This window comes from Orcinus orca, chromosome 7 (genome assembly GCF_937001465.1).
Source record: "Orcinus orca chromosome 7, mOrcOrc1.1, whole genome shotgun sequence".
Classification (NCBI taxonomy): Eukaryota; Metazoa; Chordata; class Mammalia; order Artiodactyla; family Delphinidae; genus Orcinus; species Orcinus orca.
The window spans coordinates 12,183,918-12,208,397 of NC_064565.1; the positions used below are offsets into that span (position 1 = coordinate 12,183,918).

The window sequence follows — 24,480 nt, forward strand, 5'->3', positions numbered from 1 at the left end:
GTCCAGCCACCAGGAAGGACCACTGAGCCTGAGTGGGTGTGCCACATGCCCTAACATCCCTCAGCCCTGTCATTTCTTCCTGCCTTCCCAGCCTCTCATCTCTGAGCCTGAATATTTGGTCCCTGTGCATCTAGGGAAGCTCTCAGGCCTTCTAGCCTTGAGCCTGGGTCTTTAGATTCCTGTGTTGTTGGGTTTTTCTGCTCTGGCCATGAGCACTTCCCTAGTGTGCTAGTCCATCTCTAGTGGGTTTCAAACTGGAGCTGCCTCAAAATTACCCAGAGGTTCGGATTCAAGAGGTCTGGAGAGGGTCCTTGTACTTTACCATGGATGCTGGTGCTGGTGATGCAGGAGTGGGGGAGGGGGAGAGCCAGGGCCTGGCTCCACAGTTCCCTAACTGTGTGATCTTGCATAAGAGCCAGAAGCTCTCTGGGCTCACTCTCCGCGTGTGTAAAGTGGGGATGCCCACACCTGTCTCATGCCGTTGTTTCTGGAGGAGGCAGCGGTGATGGGGACTTCCCTTTGGTCCTCGGGCAGGTGCACCCTCTCTGTCTGGGTCTTCAGGTCTCCGCGGTGTCCACGTCCCCAAGATGGGCTATAAATGCCCCTGGCGCTCCTCACGGGGTCACACTGTCTTCAGGAAAAGGGGAGGAAAAGAGACGTGAGGATAAGAAAATTCTTCCACCCATAGCCTGACTTTCCCGTGATGAGAAAATCTAACACCAAACCTAACCAACAGACAAATCATACAAATAACAGCAGCTACCGATCCATCTCACCTAGCAGGAGGCACTGCTGTAAGTCTATGTTTCGTCACTAATCCTCATAACCCTATGATGTGTGTATTTTTATCTCCTCCAGCTTTCCAGGGTGCTGTCTTGAGCCCAAGACCATGTGGTGAAGCCAGAAATGGCAGCCAGATGGCCTCTTTTGGGGCCTGGGGTGACCACACCCCTCACTGCCTCAAGCTGGGGCTCCTAGACGTGCTCATGGCTACTGTCCTCCCTGTCCTTCCTCCTGAGATGGTCCTTCTGGGAGGACTCAGCACACAGCAGCACACCCTCCTCCGGCCCTGCCCACTCCCTTTCCTGTGACCTCAGACACCCTGCTTGTTCCATGTGGGTCTGAATTAGGCATTTCCCCCCAGGGATGTCAGTTTTAAATTCTATTTGACCAAACTGAGTCCCCTGGCATGCTGGCTTGGTGGCATCCCCAGCCGTTTTTCACCTTTCTTCTCCCAGGAAGGGTCAGTCTAGGACCCATTTTTGGACCCAGCTTCTCCTGGAATCCGTAATGGATGGCTCATAGGAAGAGAATGAGACAGCTCACAGGAGCTCCTAGATTATAACTTCTCCTTGCCCCTTGACTCTGAAATTGCAATAATGGCTACCTAGATGCTGTGCTTGTATTCATATATCTAAATCTGTTATTTTACAAGTGAAGAAACCCAGGAACAGAGATGTTGTGTAACTTACCCAAGGTCACACAGCTAGTAAGTGGCAGTGCTGGGTCTGGCTTGAGAGACCAGAGTCTCAACCAGCATCTGTCCTGCCCCATGCTTGGCCCCTGCTGGCAAAATGCCTTGTCAGTCTTCCATTTTTCTTGGGAGGGAAAGTTTAGAAGGCAAGTCCTTCCTGGGGTGGGCTGTCTGACTCTTCCTTCCTGGCTCCTCCATCACCCTCCCAGCTCTCATAGTGCAAGGCACTGTGTCCAGGTCCCCCAGCTTCTCTGCTAAGGGGCTCTGTGTGAGTTTCTGCTCACCCTGGGGTTGGGTTGGGGTTGGGGTGGAGGGTTTGGAGCAGCAGTCGAGGATACAGGCATGATTTTGAACATTGCGAGTTCTACGAAAGGTCTCCCCATTGACAGTCTCTGTACTTTTCACAGATGTCCTGCGATTCCCCTCTCTGACTCCACTTCATCCTGTTGAATCCCGTGGCTCTCAAGGGAAAGAAAACTCTTTACTCAAGAAACTCACTTTAGATCCTTTGTAGAACAAAGCTTTTCTGGCCTTAATGGAAAAAGGGAAGCAAAACCAGCACCCAGAGCAAGGGTTTCTTATTAGCCATGCGCTTAATGGGACCTGTTTAGAATCATGCACTGTTTCCAATGTCTGCATTTTTGGAAGTGCCCCCTCCAGATGGCAGTGCATGCTGGGCTTCTAGAACTGGTCCATGCTGGCCACTTTCACTGAGGGTCTGGGCCGTGTGTGTCTTCTGGGCTTCTCAGATGGGTGGGGCTCTGGGGCAGGAGAGTAAACCCTGCTTTGCAGAAGAAAAGATGAGGCAGGAAGGGTAGCTGAGACCAGGGTTGGGCCAGGATGGGAGGAACTGGTGACATCTGAGGACCCCTCAGCTCCTAGCTCTCTAAGACATGACCTCATCCAACTCTGACAACACCCTGTTCTGGAAGTGAGGAAAATATGCCTCAGAGAGGTTTAGCAGCTCTCCCAAGGTGGTTTGGCCAGTGAGGAACAGTCTTTCTGACTCCACGGCCAGATGTTCAGGGCTTTGCATGCCAGCTATCTCCAGGTGGGTGTCGGCTTTCTCTCCCTGGAGAGTTTTGCTTTTCTCTTCACTGGTGAAAGGCTTTGTATGTGAATTCAAAGAACAAAGTGAGCGTCAGAGGAAGAGGATATTTTCTCTGGAAAAGGCAGAAAACCCCAGCTTGGAGTCAGCAGCCAAGAGCTGTCAGTTCTGACAAGACAGTGGTCACGATTTCCCCTCCGTAGTCTCAGGACCCAGGAGAGCCTTGGCAACTTTACAAGAATAAATGATGGAGAGAACCAATGGCTCTCTCCACCTCTGCTGCTCTTTCCTGCCCCTCAGCCTCATGCCCGCTTAGGGAAACAAAACGGCACCAGCAGTGACAATAGAGGCACACACGCATGCACATGCACGCATGCACACACACATGCACGCAGTTGCACACATATGTACACACATTCTTGCACACACATGCGCACACAGATGTGCACACACATACTTTACAGGACATGGAGGGTCTTGTGGTTTGGAAACAAAAGAGGAGGAACTGGGAAGATCTCAGTGGAGAGGACCCTGAATGCTTGACCTCCAGGAGTTGGTCACCCTTGGTTCCCATCAGACGTTGCTTCTTCCGTAAGCTCATCTTGTGCCCCTAAATATAAGATCCATGAGAGCAGAGACCACTATTCACTGCTGCATCCGTGAGGCCCAGAAGAGGGCTTGACATCACGTGGCATTTTTAGAAAACAAATGTTTTTTTCACTGACCATAGCTGTCTGCAGGGACCTTGTGTGGGAACCAGGACCTGGGGATCGGGTGTCGGGGCTACAGGTTTCTCCTGAGATGAGCTGGCAGAGAGCTGAGATGAGCTGTTCAGGTGCACAGAGGCTGCCTCAAGCTCAGAAGCACAAGGGTGGGCAGAATAGAATGGGGTGGCTGCCTGTGGGCCTGGCGGGTTGATGCCCAGGAGGATGGAGAGATTGGAGCAGGGCATGAGGTGACGGGAGGTGGGGGTGAGGTGGGTGTCACTCTCCTGCTGCCCGCCCACCCCCCCGCTCCTCTCCTCATGCATGCCCCCACCCTTGTTGAATGTACCCAAGGCTTGCAACCCCTTCCTCTTTCTCCTGAACTCTTTGGGCTGTTGGTGGGATGCCCTCCCCCCATTAGAGGTGGGAGAAGCCAGGGAGGTGACCCAGTTCTGCCCCCCTTGAGTCCACTGCACTGTAGAGACACTGCCTCCTACCTCCCAACCTCTTCAGCTTTACTTGTTTGCTGGATTTTTTTTGCACCTTATAGTGGAAAATTTTTAAACATTTACAAAAATAGAGAGAAAGTATAATGAACCCCCTATGCCCATCAATGATTTTTTTCATGATTCTTGATATTTGCCAACCCTGTTTCATGTCTTTCACATTTTTCCTGGATGGTTGTAAAGCAGACCCCAGACATTAAGTCATTTCACTTGTAAACATGTGAATAGGCATATTTTGTTGATAAGGACATTTTCTTTTTAAACATAAAGTCAGTCACCCTACCCTCATCTGGCTGGGAATGTCTCTTCAAAGCTGGACACCAACAATCCCTCCCGTTTCTACCCCATTCCTCAGGAGTGTGAAGGCTGGGCCCCATCCCTCGAATCTCGGCCAGGCTTGTGACCTGCTTTAACCAATATAACGTGATGGAAGGAACACCACGTAATGTCCAAACCCAGGTTAACAGGCCTTGCAGTCTCTGCGTTTTCCTTCTTGGGACCCAGTTGCCATGTAGTGAATCTTGGTCTGGAGTATAAATGCTGAGATTCCATGAACAGAGGGAGCCAGATGGCTACAAGAGCCCCAGCCACCTCTGCAGAGGCATCAGACATGTGGATGAAGTCGTCTAGAATGTTCCTGCCCACCTGGGCTCCCAGCTGAGTGGAGCCACATGAATGACCCCAGCCAGGACCACACTCAGTGAAGAACCCCTCAGGTAAGCCAAGCTTCACTTTGCAGAATAAACGGTTATCCTGCTTGAAGCTCGACAGTTAGGGTGCGTGGCCCAGCCCATGATGTGAGCTGTTCACAGCAGCCCCTTCTTTGCTAAGGGAGGGATTCTAGGCTGTGGGGAGGCCGTGGTGAGGAGGTAGCTCTTCAACCAGGCAGGAAAGGGTCTGGAGAGGGTGCATCTCCCTCCCAGGGAGTCCTGACTGGGCCAGGCAGGCTCTGGCTCCTGCAGAGGAGGTGCAGGGTCCTTGCAGCCTGGCCCCCAGGGATCCCCCTGCCAGCACTGGCTGAGTGCTCTTGGGCCGGCCACTTCACTACTGTTAATCACAGTTACCTCATCTCCAAAACTGAGGAAACATGGCTTGAGTCCTGGGTCTGCAATGAAGATGAGACAAGGACACAGATGAGGGAGCGGCAGTTCCTACCCTGAGTAACCTTCCCATGTTGTGACCTTCTAGGGAGCTGGGATCCAGGAGACCAACAAACCAGCTGAGATGTGACTTGGGCTCTTACTGAGTCCAAGCTCACTCTGCTTGCTGCACGACATGTCAATAAATTGGGAGATGAGGTGTTGAGGCAAGGAATAATGATTTTATTCGGAAAGATGGCAGACGGAGAAGATGGCAGATGGAGAAGATGGTAGACTAGTGTCCCCAAAACCCATCTGATTGGAGGCTGGATGCCAGTTTCTCTTATAGAACAGAGAGGGAGAGGTGGTGAGGAAGTAAAGTAAAAGGCCATTAGTCTTGTAAGATATCTCCTTTCTTGGCCCTCATCAGGGAGGGGATGTGTTAGTCTCTTCTTTTCTGCAGCCATTCATAGTTGGGCAGGGTTCCCTGTGACAGGTCATTATGTATGCTTACAGCTATAGACAGCATCCTTTTAGTGATTTATAATAACAAAAACAACATAAAGCAAAGGTTAAAGTAAAAGAAACAGATCCAACATGGAGTCAGATTTCCCTCTTCCCTGCTACAATTCCCTACTGTCAATGTCCATTCCACAATCTTGTGGGGAAAAGGGACGATGACCACTCTTGGTTACTTCCTGCTGTGTAGGGGTAATGAGGGGTGATTGTAGAATGCAACTGATCAGCCTTGGGCAGGGGATAATTCTTAGAATTGTTAATGCAAGTTCATGTGCTGGACACGCAGTGAGGCCAAACAAACTGAAACATCAGAGTTTGGAGCAGAGAAAGGTTTATTGCAAGACCATGCAAGGATAAAAAGTGGCTCATGCCTTAAAAAGCCTTGAGCTCCCTGAAGGGTTTCAGCAAAGCATTTTTAAAAGCCAGGTCGAGGGGGTGATCAGATCGTGAACAATTCTCTGATTGGCTGATGGTAAGGCAGCAGGGTGGTGTCAAAGGGGTTAACTTTATCAGTCTTTAGGCTCCAGGAAGCCTGGGGGTTATGTGCTTCTGGTCATCAAGTAGTTAATATCTTCCATTTGGTGAGGGGTTTTCACATCTGCAAAACAACTCAGGAAATTTGCATCAAATACTATTATCTATGTACTTCAGAGAGCAGCTAAAGCAGGGGACGTGGGGGAAGGTCTGTCCCAGGAAGGCCCCGTAGGGTCCTGCTCAGTTACATAATTTTTAGTAAATAGTACAACTCTCAATTATTTGAACCTGATGCTCTGTTGTTCAGTAGAACAGGATTAAACAAGTAGATTGACCCACCCTTCTCAAGCTGTAAAGAAACTGCAGTCTCAACACCTATCGTTTTTGAAGAGCAACCTTAGGTCTTCTAAAGGTTCACAAACCCACTGCTCTCCAAGCCTCTCAGGAGTTGCGTCATTTTAGATGATGGTGGTGCAGGTTTAATGCAAGTGTGATGAATCCAAGGCTTTATCCCAGCCGATCTGACAGATGAATGCATGGTGAGTAATACCATGTGTGGTCCTGTCCACCTTGCAGTCAGCTGGTGCCCAGGCCTTTGTTCTCTCCAGGTTTTAAGGAGGACTTGATCTCCGGGTCAGAAATGATGTAGGGTACTTCAGTTGGATAGGCAGATCTGCTGGAAGCAAACTCATGAGCAGAGGTTAGCATAGTGCCTGAAGCTTTAACATAATTAGAAACAGCTGGGTCTTTCAGAGCATTTACAGATTCCCCTGTCCAGGCAGACACCTGGAATGGCCTGCCATACAATATTTCAAAGGGGCTTAATTTAAGCCTGCTTCTGGGAGCCACTCTGATCCATAGCAGGGCAACTGGCAATGCCTTATCCCAAGTTAAATTAGCTTCTTGCCATGTTTTAGCAACGCTCCTTTTCAATGTATGATGCATTTTCTCACTTTTTCCTGTTGATTGTGGTCTCCAGGGTGAATGTGACTTCTAATCAATTTGCAGCACTTTACACGCTTTTGGAGTTATGCTAGAGAAAAGAGCAGGTCCATTATCACTCTGAAGGGTGTTAGGCAGTCCAAACCGGGGAATAATTTCCTTAAGGAGGACTTTAACCAGTTTGGAGGCTTTTTCTGTTTGTGTGGGATATGCTTCCACCCATCCTGAAAAAGTGTCCACACACCGGCAGGTATCTGAAGTTTCCTGCAACTCGAGGCATTTGAGTAAAGTCTATTTGCCAGTCCTCGGTGGGGCAGGTCCCTTTGTGCTGGGTCCCCATCTGGGAAGGTCTGACAGAAGCTTTGGGGTTATTTTTAGCACAAATCATGCAATTCCGTGTGACTCACTGGATGGTCTTTTGTAGGTGAGGTCCAAGTATATACTTTGGAATCCATTGCAGGCATCTCTCCCGTAATGTGTACTGTCATGAATGTGCTTCAGCACAGTGTCCAAGAGGGCCTCAGGAATCAAAACAGTTCCTTGTGCATTACATTTCCAGCCAGGTGAGTTATGGCCGAAGTGAAACCCCACTCTTTGGTCCTCTCCTTGTCCTTTTCTGAATACACTGGCTGATATTTTGACAAGTCGACCTGTGGGAGAAGTGACCCAGTCATGGCTTGATAATCACCTTCCTTTGCGGCTTTCTTTGCAGCTTGGTCTGCTAATCAATTGCCTTTTATTATATGAGTCTCGCCCTTCTGGTGGCATGGGCAGGGCATTACAGCCATTTGTGAGGGCTTATGGACTGCTTCTAATAGTGACAGGATTTCAGAAGCATGTTTTATGTCTTTATTGTTTGAAGTGAGAAGCCCCATTTCTTTCCAGATCACTCCCTGAGCATGCACCAAAGAGAATGCATAGTGGGAATCTGTGTATATATTTACTCACTTCCCTTTAGCAAGGAGCAGGGCTCTTGCCAGAGCAATGATTTCTGACTTCTGAGCTGAGCTTCCTGGGGGCAGGGCTTTTGCTTCAACGATCCTTTTAAGCGTTACCACTGCGTACCCGGCACGTTGCCTACCTTGGTCCATGAAGCTGCTTCCGTCGGTGAGCAATTACATATCTGGCTCAGCCCAGGGTTGGTCCGTTGTGTCCGGTCTGCTGGAATACAGTAGCTCGATGATGTATAGGAGTCAGGCTGTGAGGATTGTACAGCAGCCATCGGGAGCAATGTGGCTGGATTTAGGGCTGAAGTGACTTGAAGTCTTATGTTGGGATTGTCCAGGAGAATGGCTTGGTACTTTCCCATTCTCCAGGAAGTCAGCTGATAGCCGGCTTTCTGTTCCAGCAAAGAAAGGACACGTGAGGAACATACACAGTGTTCGCAGTGGTGGTTTGCCCCAGGGTAAACTTCTCACCTTCCTGAAGTATATCCCAAGTAGCTGCTACAGCTCGAAGGAAAGGAGGCCACCCCTTAACAGTCTGTTACAGTTGTTTTGAGAAGTAGGCAGTGGGTGGAAGGATATTCCCCAGAGTTTGAATTAACACCCCAAGGCTTATGCCTTGTCTCTCATGGACACACACTTTGAATGGTGTCTTTAAGTCCGGTAGTCCCAAAGCCCGTGATGAGACTAACTTCTTTTTTATTGTTTCAAAGGTTGTTTGGCACTCTAGCCTGCAATTACCTGCTTTCTGTCAGGCAAAAGATCCCGCTATCCTTGGGAGAGGACAAAGCCCAGATAAGAGATTTGCTGTTTGCCTATCTAGGTCTTTTTCTGGGGACATTATATCCACAATTAGCTAAATAATTCAGGGTTCTGATGGTATTTTGTAGACATTTATCATATGTAGGGCTCGCTATGAGCAAGTCATCCACATAGTGGAGCAAGAGTCCTTCGTCCAATATTAAGTTTCTAAGGTCTTGAGCCAACATCTCCCCAAACAAGGTGCAGGAATACTTGCTTATTTAGGATCTTTATTGGAGTATAATTGTTTTACAATATTGTGTTACTTTCTGCTGTATATAAAAGTGAATAAACTATATATATATATATATATATATATATATATATATATATATCCCCATGTCCCCTCCCTCTTGTGTCTCCCTCCCACTCTCCTTATCCCACCCCTCTAGGTGGTCACAAAGCACCAAGCTGATCTCTCTGTGCTATGCGGCTGCTTCCCACTAGCTATCTGTTTTACATTTGGTAGGGTATATATGTCCATGCCACTCTCTCACTTCATCCCAGCTTACACTTCCCCCTCCCTGTGTCCTCAGGTCCATTCTCTACATCTGCGTCTTTATTCCTGTCCTGCCCTTACGTTCATTAGAACCATTCTTTTTCTTTTTTAATATTCCATATATATGTGTTAGCATACGGTATTTGTTTTTCTCTTTCTGACTTACTTCACTCTGTATGACAGACTCTAGGTCCATCCACCTCACTACAAATAACTCAATTTCATTTCTTTTTATGGCTGAGTAATATTCCATTGTATATATGTGCCACATCTTCTTTATCCATTCATCTGAAGATGAACACTTAGGTTGTTTCCATGTCCTGGCTACTGTAAATAGAGCTGCAATGAGCACTGTGGTACATGACTCTTTTTGAATTATGGTTTTCTCAGGGTATATGACCAGTAGTAGGATTGCTGGGTCATATGGTAGTTCTATTTCTGGTTTTTTAAAGAACCTCCATACTGTTCTCTATAGTAGCTGTATCAGTTTACATTCCCACCAACAGCGAAAGAGGGTTCCCTTTTCTCCACACCCTCTCCAGCATTTACTGTTTGTAGATTTCTTGATGATGGCCATTCTGACCAGTGTGAGGTGATACCTCATTGTAGTTTTGACTTGCATTTCCCTAATGATTAGTGATGTTGCCCATCCTTTCCTGTGGTTGTTGGCAATCCATATATCTTCTTTGGAGAAATGTCTATTTAGGTCTTCTGCCCATTTTTGGATTGGGCTTTTTGTGTTTTTGATATTGAATTGCATGAGCTGCTTGTGTATTTTAGAGATTAATCTGTTGTCAGTTGCTTCGTTTGCAAATATTTTCTCCCAGTCTGAGGGTTGTCTTTTCATCTTGTTTATGGTTTCCTTTGCTGTGCAACAGCTTTTAAGTTTAATTAGATCCCATTTGTTTATTTTTGATTTTATTTCCATTTCTGTAGGAGGTGGGTCAAAGAGGATCCTCCTGTGATTTATGTCAAAGAGCGTTCTTCCCATGTTTTCCTCTAAGAGTTTTAGAATATCTGGCCTTACAATTAGGTCTTTAATCCATTTTGAGTGTATTTTTGTGTATGGTGTTAGGAAGTGTGTGCACTTCATTCTATTACATGTAGCTGTCCAGTTTTCCCAGCACCACTTATTGAAGAGGCTGTCTTTTCTCCATTGTATATTCTTGCCTCCTTTATCAAAGGTAAGGTGACCATATGTGCATAAGATTATCTCTGGGCTTTCTATCCTGTTCCATTGATCTATATTTCTGTTTTTCTGCCAGTACCATACTGCCTTGATTACTGTAGCTTTGTATTATAGTCTGAAGTCCAGGAGCCTGATTCCTCCAGCTCTGTTTTTCTTTCTCAGTATTGCTGTAGCTATTCAGGGTCTTTTGTGTTTCCATACAGATTGTGAAATTTGTTGTTCTAGTTCTGTGAAAAATGCCATTGGTAGTTTGATAGGGATTGCACTGAATCTGTAGATTGCTTTGTGTAGTACAGTCATTTTCACAATGTTGAATCTTCCAGTCCAAGATCATGGTATATCTCTCCATCTCTTTGTATCATCTTTAATTTCTTTCATCAGTGTCTTATAGTTTTCTGCATACAGGTCTTTTGTCTCCTTACTTAGGTTTATCCCTAGGTATTTTATTCTTTTTGTTGCAGTGGTAAATGGGAGTGTCTCCTTAATTTCTCTTTCAGATTATTCATCATTAGTGCATAAGAATGGAAGAGATTTCTGTGCATTAATTTTGTATCCTGCTACTTTACCAAATCATTCATTAGCTCTAGTAGTTTTCTGGTAGCATCTTTAGGATTCTCTATGTATAGTATCATGTCATTTGCAAACAGTGACAGCTTTACTTCTTCTTTTTTGATTTGGGTTACTTTTATTTCCTTTTCTTCTCTGATTGCTGTGGCTAAAACTTCCAAAACTATGTTGAATAATAGTGGTGATAGTGGGAAACCTTGTCTTGTTCCTGATCTTAGTGGAAATGTTTTCAGTTTTTCACCATTGAGGACAATGTTAGCTGTGGGTTTGTCATATGTGGCCTTTATTATGTTGAGGAAATTTCCCTCTATGCCTACTTTCTGCAGGGTTTTTATCATAAATTGGTGTTGAATTTTGTCAAATGCTTTCTCTTCATCTATTGAGATGATCATATGGTTTTTCTCCTTCAATTTTTTAATATGGTGTACCATATTGATTGGTTTGTATATATTGAAGAATCCTTGCATTCCTGGGATAATCCCCACTTGATCACAGTGTATAATCCTTTTAATGTGCTGTTGGATTCTGTTTGCTAGTATTTTGTTGAGGATTTTTGCATCTATGTTCTTCAGTGATATTGGCCTGTAGTTTTCTTTTTGTGTGACATCTTTGTCTGGTTTTGGTATCAGGGTGATGGTGGCTTCATAGAATGAGTCTGAGAGTGTGCCTTCCTCTGCTATACTTTGGAAGAGTTTGAGAAGGATAGATGTTAGCTCTTCTCTAAATGTTTGATAGAATTCGCCTGTGAAGCCATCTGGTGCTGGGCTTTTGTTTGTTGGAAGATTTTTAATCACAGTTTCAATTTCAGTGCTTGTGATTGGTCTGCTCATATTTTCTATTTCTTCCTGGTTCAACCTCGGAAGTTTGTGCATTTCTAAGAATTTTTCCATTTCTTTCAGGTTGTCCATTTTATTGGCATATAGTTGCTTGTAGTAATCTCTCATGGTCCTTTGTATTTCTGCAGTGTCAGTTGTTACTTCCCCTTTTTCATTTCTAATTCTATTGATTTGAGTCTTCTCCCTTTTTTTCTTGATGAGTCTGGCTAATGGTTTACCAATTTTGTTTATCTTCTCAAAGAAGCAGCTTTTAGCTTTATTGAGCTTTGCTATCATTTCCTTCATTTCTTTTTGTTTTATTTCTGATCTGATCTTTATGATTCTTTCCTTATGCTAACTTTGGGTTTTTTGTTCTTCTTTCTCTAATTGCTTTAGATATAAGGTTAGGTTGTTTATTTGGGATATTTCTTCTTTCTTAAGGTAGGATTGTATTGCTATAAACTTCCCTCTTAGAACTGCTTTGCTGCATCCCATAGGTTTTGGGTCACCGTGTTTTCATTGTCATTCATTTCTAGGTATTTTTTGATTTCCTCTTTGATTTCTTCAGTGATCTCTTCGTTATTAAGTAGTGTATTGTTTAGCCTCCATGTGTTGTATTTTTTACAGATTTTTTCCTGTAATTGATATCTAGTCTCATAACATTGTGGTCAGAAAAGATATTGATACAGTTTCAATTTTCTTAAATTTACCCAGGCTTGATTTGTGACCCAAAAAATGATCTATCCTGGAGAACATTCCATGAGCACTTGAGAAGAAAGTGTATGCTGTTGTTTTTGGACAGAATGTCCTATAAATACCAGTTAAGTCCATCTTGTCTAATGTGTCATTTAAAGCTCGTGTTTCTTTATTTTGTTTCATTTTGGATGAGCTGTCCATTTGTAAACGTGAGTATTAAATTCCCCTACTATTATTGTGTTACTGTCCATTTCCCTTTTATGGCTGTTAGCATTTGCCTTATGTATTGAGGAGCTCCTATATTCGGTGCATAAATATTTACAATTGTTATGTCTTTTTGGATTGATCCTTTGATCATTATGTGGTGTCCTTCTTTGTGTCTCTTAACATTCTTTATTTTAAAGTTTATTTTATCTGATATGAGTATTGCTACTCCAGCTTTCTTTTGATTTCCATTTGCATGTAATATCTTTTTCCATCCCCTCACTTTGAGTCTGTATATGTCTGTATTTCTGAAGTGGGTCTCTTGTAGACAGCATATATATGGGTCTTGTTTTTGTATCCATTCAGCCAGTCTATGTCTTATGGTTGGGGCATTTAATCCATCTATATTTTAGGTAGTTTTCAATATGTATGTTCCTACTACCATTTTCTTAATTGTTTAGGGTTTGTTATTGTAGGTCTGTTCTTTCTCCTGTGTTTCCTGCCTAGAGAATTTCCTTTAGCATTTGTTGTAAAGCTGGTTTGGTGGTGCTGAATTTTCTTAACTTTTGCTTGTCTGTAATTGTTTTAATTTCTCTGTCGAATCTGCAAGAGATCCTTGCAGTGTAGAGTAATCTTGTTTGTAGGTTTTTCTCTTTCATCACTTTAAATATGTCTTGCCACTTGCTTCCGGCTTGTAGAGTTTCTGCTGAAAGATCAGCTGTTAACCTTATGGGGATTCCCTTGTATTATATTTGCTGCTTTTCCATTGTTGCTTTTAATATTTTTTCTTTGTATCTAATTTTTGATAGTGTGATTAATATGTGTCTTGGCATGTTTCTCCTTGGATTTACCCTGCATGGGACTGTCTGTGCTTACTGGTCTGGATTGATTATTGTCTTTCCCGTGTTAGGGATTTTTTCAACTATAATCTCTTCAAATATTTTCTCAGATCCTTTCTTTTTCTTTTCTTCTTCTGGGACCCCTATAATTCAAATGTTGGTGGGTTTAATGTTGTCCCAGATGTCTCTGAGGCTGTCCTAATTTTTTTCATTCTTTTTCCTTTATTCTGCTCTGTGGTTGTTATTTCCACTATTTTGTCTTCCAGGTCACTTATCCATTCTTCACCTCAGTTGTTCTGCCATTGATTCCTTGTAATGAATTTTTAATTTCATTTAGTGCTTTGTTCATCATTGTTTGTTTGCTCTTTAGTTCTTCTAGGTCCTTGTTAAATGTTTCTTGTATTTTCTCCATTCCATTTCCAAGACTTAGGATCATCTTTTCTATCATTACTCTGAATTCTTTTTCAGGTAGACTGCCTATTTCCTCTTCATTTGTTTGGTCTGTTGGGTTTGTACCTTGCTCCTTCATCTGCTGCTTATTTCTCTGTCTTCTCATTTTGCTTAACTTACTGTGTTTGGGGTCTCCTTTTCACAGGCTACAGGTTCATAGTTCCCATTTCTTTTTTTGGTGTCTGCCCCCAGTGGGTAAGTTTGGTTCATTAGCTTTTGTAGGCTTCCTGGTGGAGGGCCTGGTGCCTGTGTTCTGGTGGGTGGGGCTGAATATTGTCTTTCTGGTGGGCAGGGCCATGTCCAGTAATGTGTTTTGGGGTGTTTGTGAACTTATTATGATTTTAGGCAGCCTCTCTGCTAATGGGTGGGGTTGTGTTCCTGTCTTGCTAGTTTTTTGACATGGGTCATACAGCACTGGAGCTTGCTGGCTGTTGGGTGGAGCTGGGTCTTGTTGTTGAGACAGAGATCTCTGGGAGAGCTCTCGCTGATTGATATTACCTGGAACTGGGAGGCCTCTGCTTGTCTAATGTCATGAACTTGGCTCTCTCACCTCAGAGGCTCAGGCCTTACACCAGGCCAGAGCATCAAGACCCTGTCAGCCGCACGGCTCCAAAGAAAAGGGAGAAAAAAATAAAGAAATAAAAAAATAATAATAAATTTAAAAACTTATAAAAAAATAATAATAAAAAAGAGAGCAACGAAACCCATAAACAAATCCACAAATGATCACAAGCTCTAAAAACTATACTAAGGTAAGCATAAAAAGCAGAAACAAATCAGTTGCAGGCGGCAAACCCCAAGTCCACCGTGTCAATTTTGGGATGATTCATTGTCTATTCAAGTATTCCACAGATGCAGAGTACACCAAGTTGATTGTGGGGAATTAATCCACTGCTCCTGAGGCTGCTGGGAGAGATTTCCCTTTCTGTTCTTTGTTCGCACAGCTCCTGGTGTTCAGCTTTGGTTTTGGCCCCACCTCTGCGTGTAGGTCACCCTCAGGCATCTTTTCCTGCCCAGAGAGGACAGGGTTAAAGCATCAGCTTATTAGCTGGCTCTGGCTCACTTATGCAGGTGGGTGAGAGGGGAATGGTAGTTATAATTGGAATTCAGGGGAGTGTGTGGCGGCAGAGCCTGGCATGATGTTGCAGCAGCCTGAGGCACACCATGTGTTCTCCCAGGGAACTTGTCCCTGGGTCACGGAACCCTGGCAGTGGTGGGTTGCACAGGCTCCTGTGGGGTGTGGATAATGACCTGCGCTTGCACACAGGATTATTGGTGGCTGCATCAGCATCGTTAGGTTTCATGCCCGTCTCTGGGATCCAAGCTGATAGCCATGGCTCGTGCCTGTCTTTGGAGATGTTTAGGCGGTGCTCTGCCTTCTGTGGGCAGACGAGGAAGGAATACCCTCCCCTTGTGCATCCCGAAACAATGGTCTCTTGCCTCTTAGGCAGGTCCAGACCTTTTCCTGGACTCTGTCCCAGCTAGATGTGGTGCACTAGCCCCCTTCAGGCTGTGTTCATGCAGCCAACCCCAGTTCTCTCCTGGGATCTGAACTCTGAAGCCCAAGCCTCAGCTCCCAGACCCCACCTGCCCTGGCGGGTGAGCAGACAAGCCTCTCAAGCTCGTGAGTGCTGGTTGGTACTGATCCTTTGTGCAGGAATCTCTCTGGTTTGCCCTCTGCACCCCTGTTGCTGCACTCTCCTGTGTGGCTCTGAAGCTTCCTCCCTGCCACACCCCTGTCTCCACCAGTGAAGGGGCTTCCTAGTGTTTGGAAACTTTTCCTCCTTCACAGCTCCCTCCCAGAGGTGCAGGTCCCTTCCCTATTCTTTTGTCTCTGTGTTTCCTTTTTTCTTTTGCCCTACCCAAGTACGTGGATAGTTTCTTGCCTTTGGGGAAGTCTGAAGTCTTATGTCAGCGTTCATTAGGTGTTCTGTAGGAATTATTCCACATGTAGATGTATTTTTGATGTATTTGTGGGGAGGAAGGCGATCTCCACATCTTACTCCTCTGCCATCTTGAAGGTCCCCGCTCAAAGTAGGGGAATCCTTAAATCCTTGAGGCAGGACTGTCCAACAATACTGTTGGGCTACCTGTGTTTTTGGGTCCTGTCATTCAAAAGCAAAAGGTTGCTGTGATTAGTCTGCAGTAGGAATGCAGAAAATAGCATCTTTCAAGTCCAGGACTAAGAACCAGCCATATGTTCCCAGAATAGCTGTGAGCAGTGTGTGGATTAGGCACCACAGGGTGTAAGTCTTGGATTACTTCATTAATAGCCCTCAAATGTTGGACAAAGTGATACTCTGCTGAGTTTGACTTTTTGACTGGGAGGATAGGGTTTTTATAGGAGGACCTGCGAGGTTTAATCAGTCCTGTTTTCAAAAACTTCTACAGAATTGTCTGAATTCCCTTGCGGGTCTCTTGTCTCAGAGGATATTGTTTTAGATTAGGTGTCCCACGGGATTTGTATTGGTCTTGCGTTTTTGGCCTTCCCTGGAGTGCCATCAGCCCCCACTTCTTGCCTTACCTTTTTGTAAACCTCAGGGGGAAAGAGCTCTGTCTCCTTTTCTAGGGTTTCCATGAGTGCCATTTGTAGGTTAAAAGCATGCTCCAGTGGGACCCTGATATTAAGCTGTTCTGGTGGAAATGTTACTTGAACATTTAATTTACAAAGGAGATCTTGACCCAAAAGGCGGATTGGACACTCTGGCGTATATAAGAAGCTATGTTTCAGGGTGAGGTCCCCTAGTTGACATTCTAGAGATTTTAAGGATGAACGGTTTTGTACTTCTCCAGAAACTCTGGTGACCAGACTGAGATGTTCTCTGTGCCACCTTGGTTTTTACCAGAGAACATCCCCACCAGAGCCCTACCCGGTTATGGCCCCTCCAGTTCAGTGGCAGCCTTTCTGCCCTCAGGGTAAGAAGCAGTTAATCTGACCTAGTCCTGCTGCAGCCCTGAGCCAGGAGGACACGGAGGGGTTTCCATGGGCACTCCCGGGGCCCATGCGAGCTGCACTTGCCTCCTTACCCAGGCTTCCTCCTAGCAGCTAGGAACTTGACTGCAGTGGCTGCCCCTTGTCATCAAAAAAGAAAAAATGCAACGCTTAGTTTTGCTAAGGTGTGAAGGTTTTGACATGTTAATACCTGGCCAAAAAGGTCTCAACTTTGTAAAAGTGAAACCCCACAACCCAGATTGGGACTTGAACCCACTGTCTTTTAATTGAGATCACACACCTGGTCTCAGGACTTAATGAAGCGCAGGTTCTTTTGTGTCTGTACACAGAAAGAATTCAGTGAGAGACAAAGTGATAGAAGTAGAAGTAGATTTATTTAGAGAGATACACATCCCACAGACAGAGCGTGGACCATCTCAGAAGGCGAGAGGCACCGACATATAGGGTGGTTAGTGTTTATGAGTTGGATAACTTTATAAGCTAATGAGTGGCAAGATTATTCCAACTATTTCAGGGAAGGGGCAGGGATTTCCAGGAATGGGCCACCATCCCACTTTTTGACCTCTTCTGGTCTGCCTCGGAACTGTCATGGCAACTGTATGTCATTTAGATGCTGATGTTTACAATAAGCATATAATGAGGTTCAAGGTCGACTAGAAGTTGAATCTTTCACCATCTCGGACCTAGTTTTTCCTAACCAGTTTATGCCATATCCTCAAGGGCTACGTAATTCTTTTAAAGGTTGTGCCCTGCTCCCTCCCCTCCTGTTTCAAAAGGGCTAGGAGACCAGTCAACTGGAGCCAGAGTGTGGGCCTGTCCTCCTCCCTTCCCTCCCCCGCTCCTTTCTTCCTCTCTTTCCGCTCAAACCTACATAGCATGTCAAGTCTCCAGCAGCCTCTGTATTAATCTCTGGGGATTTAAAAGTGAATAAAAACATGTCCCTGCCCTTACATTGTGGGAGACAGACATTTATCTGAACAATAGTCTTCTGAATAATAACGCAGAATGCCTATAGTGGTAGAGAAATCCTCAGTCCTCTGACAGCATAAAGGCAGGAGTGAGGTGGTTTGGGTGGGCCAGGGAAGTTTTCAGGGTGGGAAGGAGCTCCTGTGGGTGTCATAGGAAGAGCAGGTGTCAGGCATGTGGGCCAGAGAAGTGTGATTCCTGGTAGAGGATCCAGCCACACAAAGGCAGCCCCGGGCTCATATCTGTGGTATCAGGCATTATTATGATTGGCTTGGAAACCCTCATCCTTCACGACTCATCCCCAGGCTGCCTTTGTGTGAAGTTTCCTGTGATTTCCCTCGAGGCCCCAGAGTACCAGTGCACACATCATGCACAGAATGGAACAAAACCGGAGCTCCCAGGGGAGGTGGCCACTTCCTGTTGGCCTCAGTTCTCAGCCCACACAGAATGCATTTCCACACGGGGTAGGTTTGCCCTGTAGGGTCAGATTACAGTGAGATCCAATAAGGAGCTCAAGTTTGGGCTTTTTCTTGTGGGAAATAGGAAGTTGCTATAGGAGATTATGTGCAAAAGGGATGTAAGCAGAGAGGGTAGGGGGTCCCTGGAGAAAGAGAACCAGGCATGGCTTCCTTGACATAAGAGAAGTCATTTTGGCCTGAGCCATTTGGGGATCTAAGCCTGGAAACAACATGTGTCCTTGAACAGGTCTCAGTAATCCGTGGTCTTAAGGAAAGTGAGGGAATGCAGGAACAAAGGAAAAGCAGTCAAGAAACAATAGTTCAATGATAAAACAGAGTCCTAGTTCCTCCTCGAGGCATATCCCTCAAAATCTGATACAGTCTTTGAGTTCTGCAGGAACCAAGGTCCCCACTCAGGTGGAGGATGGAAAGATGATGTTGACCCTCCTGACTTCAGTCAACTAAAGCTTAGACTCTGTCGACCTTTGCCCCAATTCTATGCTGAGTTCTCCTCTGCTCAAGCCCCTTCATGAACGTGCACGTACCCTTAGCTTAAAAGGTCCCCAATTTTGCTGTCTGGGGAGACGCTGCTTTGGGAAAGATCCCCAGTGCTCTCCTTACTTGCTGCAAGTAATAAATGCTTCCTTCTAGTCTTTGTCTGGGTTGTGTCTTTTGACTCAACACCCACCAGAAGGTTAACCAGTTTTTGGGTTAACAGGGACATTGTCAGATTTTATGTTACAGTGATTTTTTTTGGAGGGGGGCACGTTACGCCGGAGGCTTGGATCGCTGGGCTGGCTCTTACCTCCTTCTCTGATCTGACACTTTGTGTCCTGAGCCTTTGTGACGGGCAGGAAGGGACAAGGGAGGGATTGGGCCTCATCTCAGGGAGGGAGGAGCAGGGAACAAAGGCCAGGAGGATGAATCTGAAGACACATATTAAAAAAAAAAATCTCTCAGGATGCTTTGGGCTGAAAGCAAGGAGCTCCGGCTGCAAATGGCTTTAAGAAGAAGGACTTACACCATATGCTGAGGCAGAAGCAGAGCCACGAGTGGTCTCAGAGTTTGTGCACTGGCTCCAGACATCCTCGGAGACCCAGGCATATTCCATCGTTCCCCTCAGTTATCCTCTCCCCACCAGGGATGTTTCCCCAGTGGTTGTGTTAGGGGAACCACTGACTGAAACCGCCCATCCTGGCCAGGCCCGATAGCAACCACTTGCATGAGTTCTCTTACAACAGGAGGTCCTGGTGAGGAATGTGGAACTAACGAGCTACCACCAACCACAAGAATTCGGCAAAGGTCAAAAGGAGAGAGGAGATGCCAGTCCATACCTCCTACCAACATCCCAGAATCCTCCTGGCTGGAATTCATCTCAGCTGAATTATGTGTGCGCCACCAGGAAGGAGCCTGAGTCAGAATGATTGGTCAGAGACAACCCGGAAACTAACCCCATCACCATAAAACCTGAGACTGTGAGTCACGTGGCAGAGCAGTTCTCCTGGGTTCCCTTACTCTCTTGCTCTCCACTTGGGCTCCCTTTCCCAATAAAGTCTCTTACTTGGTCAGCACATGTGTCTCCTCGGACAATTCATTTCCGAGTGTTAGACAAGAGCTCACTCTTGGACCCTGAAAGGGGTCCCCCTTCCTGCAACAGTTGAGGGAAGACAGCAGAAGAGAGGGAACCTTCTCAGCCACTCTTTATAGTAGAGAAAACCTCCTTCCCCAGGAGGCCCCAGCAGAAGTCCCAACATGTTGTCATTGGCCAAGTCTGGCTCCAGCGCCCAGAACTCCCCAGGCAGCATGGGAAGGTGGGGTGTGCCATTCTCCGCCACTGGAGCCAAGTGGGCTGTGCACGTGGAGAGCAAGGTGGGGAGGGGTGGCCCTCAGTCACATCCCACACACCAGCAATCCTGCAGGGTTCATTTCTGTGTCTCCCCATTGGGATTCACAATGGAATTCTCACAACAATGGGGAGAATCCTTTTAAAGGAATAGGGGTGCCGAGGAGTCAGCATCCTCCATCCCAGCTAGACTCCGTGGGTCTCAGGAACAAACCACTGAGTGTCTGGTCCACGGTCCACTGAGCTGGAGAAGGCTGCTGATCCTATGGGAGGAAGAAAGGGGGCCCCCAGGTGCTTCCCTGGGATCGTGAGTGAATCAGGGGCTTAATCAGCCACGAAGCAACATTCTCAAGTGGCAGTGCTGAGCCATTAGGCGCAACTAATAGCTGCCTGTTTTTGAAAGATGCTAGGAACCAGACAGTGAGGGAGTTCTTTGCATGCATTCCTGCTAATCCTGATTGTGCACACGTTACCCCTACGCCTGACTTGCCAAAAAGGACTAAAGGTTTCCTGTCACCTGTTGACCACCAGCTCCTTCTCTGTTCTCTCTAGCCGCCACCCCCAGTTTCTCCGTGTGACTGAATTTGTACAGGTGCCTGATTTCTCAGGAGGGAGTTGCTCTTATTTTAGGCTCTCCCTGGTCTAGGAGCTCAGCCTGGAGCTGCACAGGTATCCTTGCTGGTGTTTTGTTTTGTTTTTCACTATTGTTGGTGTTTTCTGTGAGCGTTCAGGTGGTCTTTAGCAGCCGGCCCAGTGCCCATGGAGTACGGGACCCCTTATGTGAGGAAGGGGGGGGTGTGCTAGAACTGCAGTCACTCTGTGGGGTGCTGTTGAGAATCCCCAGAGACCAACCTGGCCAACTCTTGTCCCCTTTCTCTGGCGTGTGGCCTTGTCTGTTGGTCACCTTTGCTGCCCTCTGGGCACTCTGACCACCGCCCTACCCTTCCCTCCCTGAGCACGGACACAGGCCCCTCCCTTGTGTCCCCAAAGCACAACTAATACCATGCTGGGGCAGCTTACAAGACTCCTCTGAGGCTTGGGCATGGCCTGGGAGATGACATACAGAGGAGGGGAGGGCCACGCTGATTCTCAGGCACATGAGCAGAATATCTAAGGAAGAACCTTGTTGGGTGCCATGTGGACTAACGGGGGATGAGGCTGAAAGTGAGAGTTGCTTTTTGGTGTAAACTTTCTGAATTTTGCACTTAAAATTTTTAACCATGCGTATCTATTCCTTTTTCCAGCTCACTCAATCAGTTAAACAACCAATAAACAAACAGGCACTACTGTGTCCAGAAGCCCTTCCCAAGGGTCTTCTTCTACGTCAGCCTGCGACCCTGAGATCCCCTGCTGAGTCTCCAGGGCCCCAACACAATGTCAGGAAGAAAAGCCACAGCACCCTGTCCTGACCTCCTGCCCTGGCTCCTCTCATACATGTCCTTGGTGTCCCCTAAGATGTTCTTGACCCCTGGGCAGATGGCCTCTTACACAACTATGCAGTATACCTCTCGTTGGTTCATCTCTTCTTTCCTAGGAGAAGATTTAGGCTTTATGGCAAAACTAAAAGTTCCACTGAAAAGTCTGCCTCTGTTTGGAGAGGCCCAGTGGCCAAAAGACAACTGAGAAAGTGCTGGCAGCCCCAAGACTGCAGTTTTTTACATTTCACATGGGGTCCTGGAGCTGAGGGACCCGGGAGGTCTCAGAGTGCAGCCAGCCCACTGTACTGATGAAGACATTGTGAGTCACAGGGAAGATAGGGCTGGAACTTGAATTCCACTCCGCCCCGCCCCCCCCCCCCAACTGGAAAACCCTGGTGGCCCTGTCATGGGCTGGGCTCTGGGCCCTGACATCCCGTGCGCTCTGGTTCCACCTCCAGGCTCCCCCGGGGGCCGCGTAACAGCCTGGAGTGGGCTCCAGGGCGGAGTATTTCTGGAGTGGGTGGGAAGGGATGAGAGATCCAAGTCTGACCTGGGCAGAGGTTTGACAACTGGAAGGTACTGCATGTAGCCCTGCAGACCTTCCCCACAGGGAAGCTGCGGCGGCGTTTTCGGTGGGTGCCAGCTCTGAGGGGGCAGAAGCAGGAGCTCTTTGAGGTGGGAGCCGGCCGGCCCTACAGGCTCGTCCACAGCAGCTCTCAGACGGAGGCTGCACGTCTGCAAGAAACCAGGTTCAGCCAGGGAGTGTGGAAGGCACCCCAGCGGTGCTTGCTGAGGCTGAAACAGCGCACAGTCAGGCGTGGGTCCAGGTGACACTGAGAGTCAAGAGTGCTAAGCACCGGGACTGCATCCTGCCATGTCCTCCATCTGCTTCCTTTTCGGCCTTTCCATGTTTCTTCAGGGCAGTGCTTCTTAATTATGGGTGATGTCAGAATCACTAGCGGGGTTATTTTCCCCAAAATTGACCTGCCAAAGCCCACTTCAGGGATTCTGATGTTGGAGTCTGAGGTGACAATTTTGAAATTCCCCCTGGGTAATTCAGGTGAATGAGCCCATGGTCCTCAAACTCTGCCTCTTTCACACAAGGCGGGGCGGGGGGTAGAGGAAGGGGGCAGGGTTGAGTGGGCAGAGCACCGGCTCAGGGCTCAGGATGCGAATCTCCGCCTTCGTCCCCTTATCTCTGCCCGGAGTGCCAGCTGCTCTCAAGGTCCTACCTGAGCCTGTGCAGTTCACCTGGAACACACTCTGCTCATTTCCATGTTCACCCCTTTGCTGCCAACATTCTTGCAGCTGCAAAGTCTGATGCTCTTCCTCCTTAGGAAACCTCCCTGCTAACTTCCCTCCAACCCCCTGACTTCCTACTACATTCACAAACTACACCCCTGGGGGGATATTCGCTACGCCCACTTCACAGTTTAAAGTCAGGGGGCTCTTGCCTCTTACTAGGTCCTGTTTCCATTTCCTAGAACATCTAGCTAAGGGCTATACTTATTGAGCAAATGGAATAAGAAGAAATGAATGTCCATGGGAATGAAATGTAGGTAGAAAGAGCAAATGAATCAAGAATGAATAAGTGATTGCAGACTCTCCCCAACCTCTGCTGAAAATAGACCAAACCTGGTCACTCTCTCATATTCTTTCCCAAACCTCTTCCCTCTTCGTAAGGTGGTTGAGGTTGGGGGTGACAATTTTTTTAAAAAATTTATTTTATTTTTGAAGTATAGTTGATTTACAATGTTGTGTTAGTTTCTGTCATACAGCAGAGTGATTCAGTTTTTTATATATATATATATATATATATATATATATATATATATACTTTTCATGTTCTTTTCCATTATGTTATTACAAGATATTGAATATATTTCCCTCTACTATACAGTAGGTCTATTTTATATATGGTCTATTTTATATATGGTCTATTTTATATATGGTCTATTTTATATACGGTAGTGTGCATCTGTTAGTCCCAAACTCCTAATTTGTCCCTTCCCCCACCTTTCCCTTCTGGTAACTATGAATTTGTTTTCTATGTCTGTGAGTCTCTTTCTGTTTTGTTAATAAGTTCGTTTGTATCATTTTTTAGATTCTACATATAAGTGATATCATATGATATTTGTCTTTCTCTGTCTGACTTACTTCACTTATTATGATAATCTCTAGGTCCATCCATGTTGCTGCAAATGACATTATTTCATTCTTTTTTACGACTGAGAAATATTCCATTATATATATATATATATTCCATTATATATATATATTTTATATATATATATATACATATATATATATATATATATCACATCTTCTTTATCCATTCATCTGTCGATGGACATTTAGGTTGCTTCCACATCTTGGCTGTTGTAAATAGTGCTGCAATGAACCTTGGGATGCTTTTCGAATTAGAGTTTTTTCTAGATATATGCCTAGGAGTGGGATTGCTGGATCATATGGTAGCTCTATTTTTAGTATTTTAAGGAACCTCCATACTGTTTTCCATAGTGGAGGCTCCAATTTACATTCCCACCAACAGTGTAGGAGGGTTTCCTTTTCTTCACACCCATTTCACCATTTGTTATTAGTAGACTTTTTAATGATTATTTTGACTGGTGTGAAGTGGTACCTCACTGTAGTTTTAATTTGAATTTCTCTGACAATTAGCAATGTTGAGCATCTCTTCACGTACATATCAGCCATCTGTATGTCTTGGAGAAATGTCTATTTCGGTGTTCTGCCCATTTTTTTTTTTTAATTGGGTTGTTTGTTTTTCCTTATTGAGTTGTATGAGCTATTTGTATATTTTGGAAATTAATCCCTTGTCTGTTGCGTCATTTGCAAATATTTTCTCCCAGTTCGTAAGTCGTCTTTCTGTTTTGTTTATGGTTTCTTTTTTTTTTTTTCTTTTTCTTTTTTTTTGCGGCACGTGGGCCTCTCACTGCTGTGGCCTCTCCCGTTGCGGAGCACAGGCTCCGGACGCGCAGGCTCAGCAGCCATGGCTCACGGGCCCAGCCGCTTGGCGTCATGTGGGATCTTCCCGGACCGGGGCACGAATCCGCGTCCCCTGCATCGGCAGG

General features: G+C 46.0%; 1 long non-coding RNA gene across 6 annotated transcripts in view; it reads left to right on the plus strand.

Annotated features, from left to right (window-relative positions):
* The first annotated feature begins 493 nt into the window (after positions 1-493).
* Positions 494-24,480, plus strand: part of LOC117195483 (uncharacterized) — a 44,558-nt gene continuing 20,571 nt past the window's right edge. For 3 of the 6 annotated variants that reach the window (XR_007478372.1, XR_007478370.1, XR_004475199.2), the window contains exons 1-3: positions 494-794; positions 1,882-4,448; positions 7,171-7,309. This is a non-coding gene — a long non-coding RNA (uncharacterized LOC117195483). Of the gene's footprint in view, positions 795-1,881; positions 4,449-7,170; positions 7,310-19,087; positions 21,881-24,480 lie in introns of those variants that run through there. The other 3 variants (XR_007478371.1, XR_004475200.2, XR_007478369.1) reach the window with 3 other exon arrangements.